The sequence below is a fragment of the Dreissena polymorpha genome, chromosome 13 (genome assembly GCF_020536995.1).
Source record: "Dreissena polymorpha isolate Duluth1 chromosome 13, UMN_Dpol_1.0, whole genome shotgun sequence".
In the NCBI taxonomy this organism is placed as follows: Eukaryota; Metazoa; Mollusca; class Bivalvia; order Myida; family Dreissenidae; genus Dreissena; species Dreissena polymorpha.
The window spans coordinates 40,912,477-40,929,255 of record NC_068367.1 but is presented as its reverse complement, the minus strand read 5'-3'; the positions used below and the strand labels follow the sequence as shown (position 1 = coordinate 40,929,255).

The 16,779-nt window shown below is 33.3% G+C and overlaps 2 non-coding genes across 2 annotated transcripts; both read left to right on the top strand.

Moving 5' to 3' along the window:
* The first annotated feature begins 984 nt into the window (after nt 1-984).
* Trnam-cau (transfer RNA methionine (anticodon CAU)) lies at nt 985-1,071 on the top strand. Its single transcript is given in 2 exon segments — nt 985-1,021; nt 1,036-1,071. It is a non-coding gene; the product is annotated as a tRNA-Met (tRNA).
* A 5,288-nt stretch (nt 1,072-6,359) lies between these two features.
* On the top strand, nt 6,360-6,446 carry Trnam-cau (transfer RNA methionine (anticodon CAU)). The gene is given in 2 exon segments: nt 6,360-6,396; nt 6,411-6,446. It is a non-coding gene; the product is annotated as a tRNA-Met (tRNA).
* The last annotated feature ends 10,333 nt before the right edge of the window (nt 6,447-16,779 follow it).

Below are 16,779 nucleotides of genomic sequence, written 5' to 3'. Positions count from 1 at the left end.
AACATTAATATGATCATAATACAAAAAAACTTACAAACATTATCGTTTCTAGAAAAAAGTAAAACATGTATTTTCTCCTTAAAACAATTTGTATAAGTTTTCGCTTTTTAGCAACGCCAATTTAATATAAATATATTACACTACAATTAACACGCAATTAACATAAACAAGATTATTCCTGCGGTCAAGATTAGGCTTTTGTAAAGCACTGGATGGATAGTACAAATATAAAAACGCTAGCCAAAGACGTATATGTTTTAGGATGTGTCGTCGAGATCAGTTTTATCATTCCTTTAAAATATATTGTATCCTATAACCGAACTGCTTTGTTAAAGCATGTGTTCATGCTTGTTTCTGCAAACGACCAATGCCACAAGTTGTGTTTCTGCGGATGTTGGATGACTTACCTCTGTGTGTTTCCTGCGTTTCTGTGCGTTGTGTAAGTAGGTCAAATGTAAGTAGCAAACTGGTGACGTACTATGTACAATTCGTTTCCCCTAAATATATTGATATTTATCTTTTGCAGAGCTGTCATTGTTGACATCTTGATTAGTCAACTCTCCTTATTTATTTTTTAAATACGACATCAGAGGACCATGCAAAACGGTATCATGGTCACTCATAAAGTAAAGCGTTTTTATTCAAAGCATTCAAAACAAGTCATTGACAAACCATAATATTTTACATAATGATTCGTCTTCATGAAAAAGTGACCATTTGTGGCTTTGCATGGTTAACATTTCAAAGTCACACCTCGCATTTATGAAAATATAAATGTCCCAAGAACGATATAGATAAGGGTGTACCAACATCTAAGATTGTATTGTGTGCGATACACACATGTTTACAAGCGAAGCGGTGGCATCGTCTAGCGACGTGTGTTGTTTTTCGCGCACATTAAAGCTAAGGTCATGTAACGTTAAATCAAACGTCATGCCATACGTCGAATAAATTCGTGTCAGTGTCAAATTAAACGTAATATGTGCCTCGGTAGCGCAGTAGGTAGCGCGTCAGTCTCATAGCCACAAAAGGGCCATCTGAAGGTCGTGAGTTCGATCCTCACCCGGGGCAAATATTTTAAAAACATTGATAAATAACAAACATCAAAATATCGTATATATGCTGGTTTTCGAATTGTATCATTAATTTGTACCAATGGCATGATGAGTGGACGTACATGAATTTCACGAAAACGTATCTAAATAAAAAATGTTTCAATAATAACCGTTAACTGTTTTTGTTCAACATATTATTATCGGTATTGTGTTTGATGAATTAAAAACATTCACATTTATGTACGACATGATTCAACTTTCAACAGACCGACATTGTATCGAATTTAAAGCAACTGTTACTAGCCTCTTATCGTATTGACTGAGAACCATTCAAGCTCATTTAATGCCAAATGACCAGATTTTGGATTCAGAGAGATTATAATTACAAGTTGTGAATATATTGTTTAAAGCATGGATGCCTACCCAACTGTCTATCATAATTGCACCTAGTTATGTGTTCAGAAAAGTTTGGGGTTGATTTTATGTTGTACTTTCAAAACATGCTTCTTTTTTTTCAAAATTATAATCTTAATAAATAATACATGTTGTATATAAATGTGAGCCTAATATTTCGGCAATAATAAGAAACCATTTTCTGTTCATCGGCCCATTCATGTTTACACTTGGCTTAAGTTAATTGATTCAGTTAATTGCTCCAGGTAATTGCGAAGAAGCATTACAAACCGTGTAAGACAAACTTCAGTTTTATATTGAATTTCCATATGTGATAATGTTGAAAAAGAATGACTTTTACACAGTGCATATTTAAATAATCCCAGTTATAGCCGTTTTAAGTACAATATGACTTTCAAAAAAGTATCCCTGAACCACAATAAAACTATATGTCTTGCAATAAAGGTAAAGCACGTACTTGTTTGTTTCTTTACATGTAAAATCGACAGAGCCAAAATCCCTCATGCTACTTCCTTTGGATATTTACTGTGAAAACTTCCCTAATCATAATCATGTGATTGAAATATGTATATGTCGTAAACTGTATGATCGAACCAGTCTTATGTTCATTAGTGACAGTGCAGACATAGTTTCAACATTAAGTCTGCAAAGTTATTGAACATAAATCCATAAATTGTATCATGTTTGTTTTTAATTGTTAATTGAATGGTTGCTTAAAATAGCGTATTTGTTTAATAAACTCTCAGTAAAGTATGTATTTGTATAGGTATGAACCAGGTGTCGTGGTCGCAATTTTAGTGGAATTAGCAGAAGTAGTAAAATTGTTATGAAAAATCTGTACATGATACACCTCAATATGCATGGAAACTTATGAGATCGATTATGTGGAGCTATAGTTAAATACTCCTATTGCTTCATGTAAGAAAGATCATGTTATTTATTGCATGTAGTTGTTACATCATGACAACACCAAACCACTTTGTTCTAGACGTTCATCCTATGTTATATAGCATATATCCACTTAAATGTATCCATTTACATACCTTTGTACATGTATCTTCTAAAAGCTTTACGCTAGAGTGAATGCAAGCATTTGCTTTACAGTTTATTCCCAACAAATTGTAAAGCACCCTGAAGTAATTGCTCTTTAAAGCACAAACCTACAACATAAAACATAAACTTTCTTAACTCTCTGAACATCTTGAATTATTTCATGTTTATTTGAGTAATATTGATTTTATTGATATAACGAATGCGTTATTTTTATAAATAATCACGGCAATTTTATTTTGTCGTTTGTTATTTATCTTATACCACGTTACATCTATATACACATCAATCTTTTTTCGTAACATTGTAAATACATATATAAGATCAAAATCCTGATCAGTAAAAGAGCTTTGACAAAAAATATGTCCACTTTTGTTTTAAATTGTTACTTTCTTGTAAAAAAACAAAGAATATAGTCGTAGCTAAAAACATTTACTAAGATAAGCACAATGTGTGCTGGCACTATTTGTAATCGTATATACATATATAACTATTACCAATGTATGGTTCATTTTTAAAATTTGCTTTTAAAAGGACATGCGCATTCGAAATATAGTCACGTTAAGTTGTTTTGTATTTTTAGCCTTTAAATCATTTGTATCCTTGTGCGTTTTACAGAATCGCCATATCAATATTTGGATACATCACACTCCAACATAATTATGAATCCATATTGACATTCCTTTGTATGCTTTGTATGATCAAACTACGTTTCTTCAGCATTCAGCTAACGCGAGAAAACCCAAAAAATTGTAAGATGGTGATGTTCAAAACTACCTAATAAATTCAGCCACTTAATACATTTAAATTCCTAAATTCAAGTGTGAGCAAAATGAAAAAAATACTTTATTTGCATGCACTTCTATGAATAATGACATTTTACTTGTTTTCGTGTTCAACGCCTTCAATCAGATAATAGATCTTGATGAACTGACGCAATTGTCGTTTGCGGCATTAGAAATATAAACATGTGAAACTCCAGCTATTGGAGCAGTATTGCATTCTCATTATATACAATTTGTTTGTCATTTATTTAAGACAAGTGATCACTTGCCAAATGTGTAAGGTTGACCGTAATTTATCATGCAAAGAAGTGAAATATGTTAACAATCTGTTGTCGTTATACGTGTTTGGCACGCAAGAATGATCCCTGATCACAGGCAACTGACGCATCTAAATACGTTCGGGGAAGATTGAAAGAACCAGGTTGCATGGCAATTGTGTGACTTTTGGATTTAAAGATGGATATTGCAACAAGTAAAGCGCTCACTTTAACTAGTTTTGTATTAAAGCATTATACACTTTTGGCGTAAAGATTTGACTGCTTCCATAGCTCCAATGACATGTATGTCACCATTTGACAACTTCTCGAGTATTCATATAATGTTGGTATTATTTTAAATTGAGTATGTTATCTTAATTAATATGCATGCTCGTTATTCCTATAAACTTTAGAGAACATGACAAGCAGAGTAGATGATTACATTCCTTTTCGTCACAATATATTATCGAATATATTTTCTCCGAAGTCAGGAAGAATTTCGCATGCGATTTCAGCGGTTATTGTGATGAAGTTTGCACAACATATCTGATATCACTTCCTTCAATGACTGGTGCCTATACAATATATGTCACTATAAACAACATGCATTCATCTGTTGGTGTAAACATGGCGGTTAATTATGTGTTTCCGTGTCATGATGTTAGCGTAAGTATTTTCTTCTTTACGCGACCATGTGCTTTATGTTATCAGTAACCAGAAATCTCTAGAAATGCAACCTTCAAAATACAAGTGCAATAGTACTAAATATAGTGTATTGCTCTTCCTATGAGAAGAGCAGCTACCACGGCTATGTAATACACGACAACAAAGAACATAGCAAAGCGCCGAAGGTACATAAGTTGTGTTTTGTGTTGTATATCATTTCAGAAAGCTCGAAATAATTCAAAATTTTATGAAATTTTACATCCTTGACAAATGAAAAAATAATCAAATCAAATATTTATTTCATAAAGCATTATTTATTTATTTATTATTTATATCACTCATTTTCGCAATAAGTGACCTAGCAGCTTAAAGGGACCTTTTTACGCTTTGGTAAATAAACAAAATTGAAAACAAATAGTTTCAGGTTCGCCAATTTTCGTTGTAGTTATGATATTTGTGAAAAACAGTAATCTGAACATTTACCATGCTCTAAAGTATTCATTATATGCATCTATTGATTATATACAAAAACTAAAAATTATAAAACGTTGAAACGTTGAAACGCGAAACGATTGAATAATTTGGAGAGTTCTGTTGTTGTCGTTATACTTTGTGACACTACGAGGATTGCTTATATCAATTATAAAATACATCATTTTATCTATGAGCACGGATGGCCGAGTGCTCTAAGCGTTAGACTTTTAATCCAGGGGTCAGTGGTTCCAGCTAAGTTGAGGATACCTTTTTATTATTGTTTCTACTGGACCATTTTAGACCCTATGTTTACATTTATCAATAAAAAACATTTAACGACAAACTTCAATACATGCCGAAATCTGTGTAAATGTCCCTTTAAATATAGGTATAAAGTGAAATGAAAACAATATTTTTGTAAACATTAGCAAACCATGGATACATTTATGTTGCTAGAGTGTATGTGTACAGAAAAAAGCGCCTGTGGAAGTAGCCCGAACATATGTTAATACTGTTTTTGTTAAATAAATTCTACAACACTAGGGTCAGCATGATTAGGGTTGGTAACGATTGACGTCGATGGTATGACATGATACAACATGTATTTGATTAATCCGCAAATTATGGTAACGTCTGTTTTGCAGACTTTACGCGTTCATATGTTTCATTTGAATAAAGCATTATAATAGCCCTCTTGACAAATGACAACCTCTGAACATTTAAACAGCATTAGTGTGTTTTTTTTTCGGAGTAGTTCTTACCTTTGAAGTTTTGAGTTGTTACATTTACTTTTCAAACCACTAACTTGAGGGCAATTATCATAACCTCGAACTGTGAACGTTCCAATGATCAAACAATTTGAAACAAGATCAGCAAATAAACTTAAATTGCATAGCTATGGCATTGTATTTATCAGCATCGACGAAGATTGAATTATTGAAGATTGAACATTTGTTATGTTTTGTCGTTTGAAAACAGTACACTACCATTAGATTAAAATCGAAATGTAAGTATATACTGATCATAACGGCAAAGGTCACAACACAGTCAGCTGTTGGTTAACGTTTGTTGTGATTCTTTGTGTTTTGCCACTAGGTCAAAGGTAGTAAAGGTCGAAGTGTTTGCGTATGTACAATATACAGAAGTCAAACTCCAGCTGTTTTTTGAGGAACGATGAAATGAAAGTACGAAAAACGTGTCAACAGCAAATCGTTTTCGCTCAAAATCCTGCTCACAATCCTATGTAGAGCGCGCGTGGTTGAACTGGTAATTTTTTTTTAAACACGATGACTTATTGGTTTGAACGCGGCATCAGAAGGACATGAGCAAAGGTACATCATCAAGCATATTATATTTCACATGGTGATAGGTCTTCATAAACATGTGACATCTTTGAGAATTGCGACAGTAAAATGTCAAGATCGCTGCTTGTCATTTATAAAATAAAAAATCTCTTGAAAACCCTCTTGAAAATTGATTTCTACTGACTGAAATTGTAATGTGTGCAACACTCACTGGTTCGCAATCAAAGCGGATGAATCATCTAGCGTGGTGTGTTCTGTTTCTCAAACGTGACATCTAACGTCATGTACATTTATTCAAACGTCATGTCATATGTCGAATAGATTTGTTTAAAGGGCGACCTTAGCTTTACAAATGCCTCGGTAGCGCAGTAGGTAGCGCGTCAGTCTCATAGCCATAAAAGGGCGATCTGAAGGTCGTGAGTTCGATCCTCACCCGGGGCAATTATTTTTAAACAATTAATAAATAGCAAGCACCAACATATACAAACACACCATTACTGAAATTGTATCATGGCTAATGTACCAATTGTACCAATGTCATGATGAATAGCGTTCAATGAATTTCAAGAAATCTTATCTGAAAATATGTTATACAGTATTGTTTAATGAACAGCACGTGGCCGTATCCGTTGATGTACTGGGTAATACATACAATTGAACACTTAGTATAACGTCCTATTAAATTGAAGGTCAGCATTTTTAATTCCACATACTGCAAGACAAATTGCATTTAGAATAGATCATGATTTGTGTATAGAGTCAGTAGATCATCATCTGATTTAAAATCATTAAATCGTGTATGGCTAAATACATGTTCAGGCCACTTATTTTGAGAACGAGTATGCGTTGCGTACTGCTTGTTAGTTCGATAGTGAGTATCATTTATATCGTTGGTATTGTTATAAAGTAATTGTCCTTTCAAACGATGTAGTATTATTTAAAAAAATGTGTATACTGGAATAGTAATCTGGTATTGTACACCATGTATCACGGGTCTTCTGAGATTGACCGCAATCCTCCTATCTTTGTATTATACAATAAAACCCATAGAACTATTCGATAAAGACCTATTCAACTTTTTAAATACTTTATTTATCATGGCTCACACAATTTCGTGGCTTTTATGGTGTGCATTTGAACATGTGGTATCGCGTTAAGCCATATAATTTAACATTAAATATGAAAGGTAACAAGTAGCAGTTCAATTGTTTGTGTTCTGTGGTCTGAGTTGTATCAGTTCTTAAACTGGTTTGAACACTTATAATGATTACTTTGCGTAGACGGCGACATACCTGTATTATAGTTCATTCAATATTTGGTTGCATAAGATAATGTAATGCAATTGTTCACTTGCCTTATTTAAAATACCTTATGCACCGTATAGGAAGGAGGTGTTCTCTCTTGATTGAAACTCATATGCATTTATACGGTGGGTTTAACAGTCTTGTTCAGATTTGTGTTAAAGGAGACAAATATATGATACAAAAGAATGCATGTATTATATACAAATAAGAAAATAGATTCAACTCATGACCAAGATTATTCTTGACATGAATGCTTGGTAATTGATAATCATTAACCGTCGCACTCGATTTACAAATAATGGAGTTATGGTCCTTTGTGCCTTGCAAATAAGCACACTTTTGCGCGCGGAAACACATGCTTGGTATGCATGGACTGTGTTTAATGACACTTAATATACGTGTGCATATGAATACGAGAATAATTCACGTCAAATTAAAACGCAAACTATCCGTCAATATTGAGTTTCTTCTTAATCATCTGTGTCTGAGTAAAATGAAAGACTTCAACTCTAGATGAAAGAATCTAATGAATTTTTCATACTTCAGTCATAGTTTTACTGTACATCAAAGGATTTTGATAACTACTTGCTTCAATTGCTCCCCTTTAATATTTATCTGGTTGTGCTTTAAATGTACGACTAAGGTCCCTAGAATCAAGTTCACACGTTGAGGTACAATGTTTCAATATTTTCTTTAAATATGCATGATTTTGTTATGATTTTACCATACATAAAATTTCTCTATTATATGGGTCTGAGTCTCCTGCTTAAACAATAAATATAGAGGAAAAGTCAAGGTCACATATTGAAGTCGAAGATTACAATATAGATGACGTATTAAACATTTTGCCACAGCTTTACTATGCATCAATAGATTATGTCTTAACTTTCTGCAAGTATACGTCCTTATGTGGCTTTTTATCACAGGTAATCCACAATTCTCAAGATCAAGGTCACACAATGAGGCCACAGGTAACAAATGTGTATTACATATGCTTGATTGTATTAGGATTCAACCAAACGTCAAGGGCTTTGCAGCTATACATGACCGAAATTTAGTTTTCCGGCGATATCAAATCAACGAGTTGCTTGTTTAATTATTAATGTATTTGCAGTTGTTAAAACAAATATGTAATTCATGTATTATTCTTGAAGCGAGTGTTCGATATTTTACACGCCATTTCGTTGTGCAGTTATTTTAACACATGTATCCCTATATATATCAATAGTATTAATAGAGTACTTTATTTCAAGGTCCCTGCGGGTTATTTAACAAGCAAGAACTTTTTTTCTAAATTAAACGTCAAATCGGACTTAAAACATAGCCTGCGATTTTAAATAAAATCGCCAAAGTCAATACAAAAACATGTTAACCTACTCGACAGCATTGAAATATGGACAGAAACCAAACACTGCCAATACAACGATCATCTTCTAACTACGTGGTAAGCCTTAGAATGTTAAAGATATAAATAGGATATAACTAGCTTTCAAAAAACGAAAGTTCTTTGGAATGTTCAACAAGCACCCTTGTTTTCACTAAATCGTTATATGTCATATAAATATTTAAAAGGCATGCACTTGTTTGCAATTATTCTCTTCATTAAAGAAGACGTAAACGAATGTAGATTTACAAAGGCAGAGAGTGAACAGCTTTAGAGCCATGACATACTCATAAAATATACATCACTTAATATAACATCAAGTAAAAAGTGTCGCAAGCAGTTCATTCCAGTTGCCTGTTAGTCCAACTGTACAGCAAGTAACCAACAATGTCAGTCTTGTACAGCCGAAAACTAGGTATCGACAACTAGTCGCTATTTGTGGTCACTTATACTTTAACAAGTAGTTGTCAGATGTCCAAATGTGCACTAAGAATTGTCGTTGCCAGTTACCAGTTATGGACCCCATAAGCTCCGAATCTGCGAATGGTCGTTACATTGGTTAGATAATGGAACATTCTACTGATAATCGACAACCAGTCGCTGCAAGATGGCTTTTGGACCGACCGTATATAACCATTAAAATCCACCGAATAACAATGGCCTGTTTAAAAACCGTGCCCTAAGTGCCGACAATCAGACTCTCCCAGTGGCCAGTGTTCCAATCGTTTACCTAGGAATGGCAAACAATCGATCACAGTCTCAAGTTAGTCATACAATTCACTGGGAAAAGACAACCAGTTGCGAATATTGGCAAGTTAGTCTAGATCCTAGTCGCTTCCAATGACCACTAAGTCACTTGGTAAACTAACACTATCTCCAAGTAGTCAGTAAGTCCAACTGTTCACTAATACTCGACAAATAGTTGCTACCAGTGGTCAGTTGTCAAAGAGTGAGTAAAACTAAATGTCAGATATTGGTCATTAAGTGATGGCAGTTTGACCAACCGTGCACTAAGCATCGAAAAGCAGTCATACCCAGCAACCAGTTTGTCCAACTTACACTAAACATCGTAAAACAGTCATATCGTTCACTAGGCGTCGATAACAAGCCGCTTCCAATAGCCACTTAGCCAAATTGTTCACTAAGCATTGGTTAAAAGCCACTTTCAATTGCCAATTAGTCAAATGTTTCACTCAGCATCCATAACCCAAATTGTTTACTAAGGATAGATAAAACGCCTCTTCCAATGACCAGTTAGTCAAGCCATGCACATAGCATTGATCGCTCTTGCATCATATGATTATTAACAGAACAGATCAGTTACGATTTAAGCATATACAGCTCACCGCCAAAATAACAATAAAGCCATTATGACTATACATGTGTCAAAATAACAACAAATGTGTTAATGCATTTAACTAATATGTTTTTTTTAATAATGTTATATGTAAGAGCAGGCTCTTGACTATTTCGTTTAAATACAGTTAAGTGGATTTTCAAAATCCGTTATTAATTGAGATAAAAATATGCAGTTAGATACCATATACCAAATTGAAAATCTGCGGAAAAATATTCTCTATATATTTTCGGTTCTAAGTTTAAATGCTTAAATACCGAAATCTGCAAGAGAATTAGAATATATTTTCTGATAGATAGATTATGAGACTGAAGCGCTACAAACTGCCCTACCAAGGCATATGTAACGTGCAAATTATATTGCTACAAAAGATTGTGACATACTATACGACGTTTGGTTGAGCAAACATAGTGCCCGCTTGTTAAAACCACACACTTGGACCTTTAAGAAACTCTCTCTCTATTATTATTAGTGATATACACAGGGGATACAACTGTCGAAATTCCAGCACAATATCATGGTCTGAATCATATCGATCAATGCGTTTCCAAACCTGATATATACAGCACATAAACTGTTAAACAACGGCAAAGGATGAATGTTAGAATCCTAACATGATAAGGCATATGTTATACAAATTTGACCTCAGTGCGCGACCTTGATATTGAGACATGATGGTTAATTGTGACAATAGAAACATAAAGACAAAAAATGTTACATAATCCATAGATGTATAGTAAAGAAATTGATCAATTTTGAATAAGTCATCAAATGTGTCATCTTAAACGTTGGCATTACCTGTATTGTTATTGGTCAGCCATTGGACCTAGTACAAAAAAGTTGAGAAACTTTCCGCATGGTAAAATCCTAACCAAATCATGCATACTAAGTATTTAATGAAAAGTTTAGGACATTTTACCTCACTGTGTGAAGTTGACCTTAGAGACCTGTGTATTACTTTTGTCGCACGGCCAAATAAAGGCGAATAACCTGAGAAAGTAATTAGACAATACGTTGATGCATAGTAAGTATGGGTTCACTATGAATGATAAGATATGTAATCGTTGACCTTAATATGTGGTCTTGACCTTGTCCCTTGGGTTATAAATACTGCATTTGACTCAGCCTCAAATGATTGAGAACAACTGTTGTAAGGCGCATGACTGTGGCCAATCTGCGGAATACAAAAAACCAACAACCTGGATAAAAGAGTATTTTCAAGTATACTGGGCCATAACTAAATTATTGAAGAACGGTTTGCGTCACAATTCGACGTGCATTAACCTCTTATCCATATTTACTCGTAAAATAACGTCAAGTAAATCTGCCCAAACATTACCGACATGTTGCCCCGGACGCAGAAGTGGACTTATTAAGTCAAAAGGAGCCATACCAGTCATCCCTTATTTGCACATTTATTACGAAGGCATTTTGCGTGCATCATTCTCGCATCTATATATACGTAATCGTATATTTATAATAATACCAAGTTTCAATGAAATCAACCCGAGCTGTTCAGAAGTATGGCTCCGGATACAAAATGTTCCAGACGGAAGAAAGGGTGGACAGAATGAAGGCTATAAGGACGAACAGACGGAAGAAGAGAAAATCGGAAGAACAAACAGAACAATGCCAAAAAAATCACTACGACATTTACGGGAAATAATTCCTATGTTTAAAGCAAAAAACGCTTGATATTGTTTTTGCTCTTATCTATTGATGATTATCAGTAAACAAACACGTTTTCATCATATGTCTAAAACTTGTCATTTAGCACAAATATTAACAAGTTTCATATCACTGCTAAACCCACCGTATAAAGGTGTATGAGTTTCCACCAAGAGAGTAGACCTTCTCCCCATCCGCTTCATACGGTCGTTTATATACAGTAAGTGAACAATTGCTTAATCTAATGTAATGCACCGAATATTAAATGAACGATCATCAACGTACAACGTTATCTCGCCGTTTACCCATAGTCAGCATTAAACTTATAGATGATCATACCAGTTTAGTACTTGTAAAACCGAAGCTCACATCATCGAACATAAGCAATTGAAACTCAAATTGTTAAATTTACCTAATGTAATATCATTTTATATTATAAGGCTATACAATATGACTTATGCTCAAATGCAATCCAGAGTTGCCTCAAGAATGAGTTTAGTGGTATAAAGCAAAGATGTTAACCTCAGAATATCCATGATAAATGATGTACAATAATACATTACCGGTACTTTTAATTCATACACTTTTTAATATACTACAACATCGTTCTTTACAAATATTTACTTATAGCAATACCAACGATATATTTCAATACTCTCTATGATACTTAGAAGCAGTACGCAACGCATACTCGTTCTTTAAATTATGTATGCCAAGACGTGATATTTTACGTTCGCGATACAGAACTCAAAACGCTTATGATTACTCTGCTTTGATTGGAAACCAGTGTTTGCTACACACATTACAATCTCAAATATAATATCAGTTAGTTAGTTAGTTTTAGTTAGTTTTATTTGTGTATACATGTCAAGCATTTTACAGTACAATATAATCAATGCAATACAATATTGTAACATACTCAATACAAATACTACGATATTGCTTACATTCTAACATTAAGTGTGAATGGTGCCTTTTATCACAGATCTAACTAATAAAACTTCATGATGTATACACAGGATAACCCGTAAAGCCTAGACGTGTAAACATGAATAAGCATATTTCCAACGGGGTTCCTGGATTATGTCAAACAGGTCTTATAAGTGACTATAAATATATAGTTTTTACAGTTCTTAATATAAACACGACATAATCAGAGTGTCAAGTGGGTTAGTAAAAGATATGTGATTTCATATCACAAGTGATTTTGAAATTCTACCGCCGCAATTCATAGACGAAACATATCACATGTTTGTAAGTGCAATGACCGTGTTAAACATAGAAGTTTGACAAAATACTTGTTTGGAAGGCTTTGAATGAAATGTTCTACCTTTGCTAGTGTCCTTATGATGCGTTCAGTACACCAATAAGGAATAATGTCTTCAAAAATACCAATCACACTTTCAATCATGAAACCTCCTTAATTTTCCTCTACATAACTAGGGAATGGGGGTTAAATGTCTCCTTAAATTGGTGCTCCTATGCATACTTGATATATGGAAATGTTCTTGAAGTGAATGCAGCGGTCTTCGGACGTATATAAACCTACATGATTGGTTATTCGTCACTGTCTTATTAATATAATAAAACAATCCACACTAATAGAAAAACTACGCTTACAGCTGAAAAGTTTAAAGCAAATTGCAGTCAACACGACGGTTTAGCATATTGAACGTGTAAATGAATATTTATGAAAATCATTTCATAAATAGATACAAGATGCAGCTGGGCTATAGGTGTATATGTCTAATATAAGATACCTGTATATTCTCTTATATACTGTTTCAACGGGATATATGGTATTTGCTGGCATCTATTTAAACTTTATTTCAAGAATGCGAGTTTTAAGTGCAATTATTTATTGAAATATGGCGCATTAGTTTGTTCCGAAATATGTACGACGCGTTTAGTTAATTGTCAAGCCTATTATGTCCCAATGAAGGTTGATGGATAAAGCATTTTCCATTTTGCAAAAGTAAACGATCGAGATCATCGCAATATATAACACATTCTGGTATAATGTCAACATAAACCACACAATAATTTTCCGAATTAAAGGCTTGAACCAATAGTTATGGAAGACGTCATCAATGTGAACATAATCATGTCGTCATGATTGCATTTATATATATATTCGCGGAGTTCAATAAAATTATGATTTTATTTTTTTAAGGTTTAACACAGTTCTGGCGCTATTAATAAATATACATAAATATACATAAATATACATAAATATACATAAATATACATTTAGAAAAGCTGATATGAAATGGAAATGCCATCGTTGCGCCTATCATATTAGTTGAAATACCACACTCAAGTTATACTTCTTATTTATGGTGCATGAACCTGATGAATGATTATGTGTAATGGAAAAGATTACAAACAACTTATCATTTGATTGTGTCTTGCAATTCAAGTACATTTGAATATATTCAGTATGCACAGGAAAACAACTTCAAGAAAACATATAAAACCCCAAATAATGAAGACAAAAAATAATGTTTATATAACATATCCACATTCTATTATAATTACCTCTGTGTGTGTTTCATTTATTACAGCGCATCTAATTTTTGACAACATGCATAACATTCATTATCGAACCAAACTATAAACGTGAGGGAACCTGTTAAGAATGGTAGTAAAGCATAAAACGTAGACTCATTGATATATTACTTACGTCGAGATCGACCTCCTCCTTTGTATATTTATTTCTAATTATGTAGAACTGTTGCTCCCGAAACTGTTTTAGATACACATTTCTCTTTTGACTTTTCAATCGTGATGAACTCGGCGGCTTCTGACGGTTCTGCTGTTTGTTTTTTCCTGCGCCATTGCACACGTTCGAATCTTGGAAAGTCAGTTTGGTTATGCATGCGCCATTGTAGCCTTTAGATTGTAGTTGTATTTGATGCATTTCAAATCGTCATTCAAACTTGTTTGTGAAAACACTAGTTCACAATTAAAAACGTTTCTTATTTGTTTTACTATATACCGTGTCAATCAGGTATATCGAACACGTAGGTGTTTTCAAAATATATGTCCAGCTTAAAGCATTTGCATTTTCTCTCAGAAACCATACCGCATACGTATAAAATATAAAGCCGCACCATGTAATTTATTTTGTATTAGCACCGTTGTTATGACACATTTTCATTTCATTCATTTTTCTAATTACACTTGTAAAAATGCAGTTATGACGTATGCGATTTAACAGCACTATATTTACACAACTTTAAGATAAGAAACAACTAAGCGCCATACCTGAACACTTTAAATATCTGCAATATTGTTACATAAATGTAAAACTTTATATTTTTTCTACAGCTCTTCGTTCATTTACAGAATCGGATATACTGTTTAAATATGTTCTAGCGAACAAGTACATAAACCTAAGGATACACGCAAATGCAACGTGTGCATCTGAAATGAAACCGTTGCCTTAAGTCTAGCTCTCGATTGCATGACATTTAATATCATCAAATTAATATAATAAAACGCCATTTTTATTACCAGTGTCTGGTTATGAGCAGATGCTTCGAATTATGAACATTCCCCAGTGGCTCGGCAACTGGTAACAATGTCGACTTAATTGATTCCATCACAATGATCCAATCAGGTATTAAGGTCGCAGGGCTAAAATGTCACTGAAGAAAGGGGTCATAATACTTCTATGTCGTTTGTGCTAACTCAAAGTGTCATCAACTGTTAAATCAGATGACAATATTAAACTCGCAGTGTATACTGTTCAATTCAATTTTTTATTTTAATCTTCTTAAAAATAGTCATTTGTGGTTAGACAATTGCTTTTTAAACAATTGATTACGTTATCAATTTCAACTCATTATAAGGCCAACATTGTCATTATTATTTTTTGGTAGAGATTTCTTACATTGAGTCGGAATCGACAAACACTAACATTTGATAACAACTACAGCTAATACAAATTTGTTAACACCAAGGTTCTTTAAAATTAAAAGATATCATATGTTTTAATTATTTATATAAGTATTTAAACTGATATGAATAGTTTTTTTTATTAGTTACATTACTTTTCTAACCGTGTCTTTTTCCTGACAAGTTCTACGAAAAAACATAGCCAATATCTGCTTATTATTTTTATTTTTAGCTTTTTCTGATTTGGTAAAAACAATATCGTAGAGATTCTCGTAAAACGAATGATAAGCATATGTTATGCTATTTATACAACTCAGTATTTGATCTGTGATAAACCTACTGTCATAGACTATTCAAATAGTCAAGCCGGAGTATTAACTTGCTAGTGTAACTAATACAACAAATATGCATTATGAGAACAGTAAATGTAAAAGATGAATATTGTATCAAAATAAAACGCTCGATGTTTTTCCTATATGGAAACCTACTGCAAAGACCATGTATTTATTTAGGTTATTTTTAAAGAAGTTTTGCATTCAGTCTTATTTGCAATAGTATTACACTTCTGGATGTAATAAAGGTATGATCCTTTTTATAGTGTACAACAGTAAATATATAATGACCAACAATGACAGAACTCTACTCTCTCCCTATCTACACTAACACTGTTGACTATACAGCAGCAGCATTGTTTACAAGAATACAGCTTCAAGCTCAAACCATTTAAACAAGACTGTGAACACAACATATCCAAACTATGCAAAAAGTCTTCATAAAAATTGTGTGTGCCTTTCGGGTCATTTTTACTTGCCAAGTCTACTTCAAAACTGATCCGGAGATAAGCATGCGTACCAATTATTTAGTGAAATTATGTAGTATACATGGCATTTAACAAAAATTATTTCGAATCCGAATTCGAATTTATGCATATGAATGTGGTTCGAACAACAGGTTAAATCTCAGCATATTGTGATATTTTGCCGCGGCAGAGGTTTGTGTAATAGCTAGCACTTAAACAATCGATGTACTTATTATTACTTTTCTTGTGAATAATGTGAAACGAAGCATGTCCAATCCTCAGCCGGTAACCAATTATATGGCAATACCATACTTTTTTCCCACTATAATCAACTTATTGATGTGTAATATATTTTACAATTA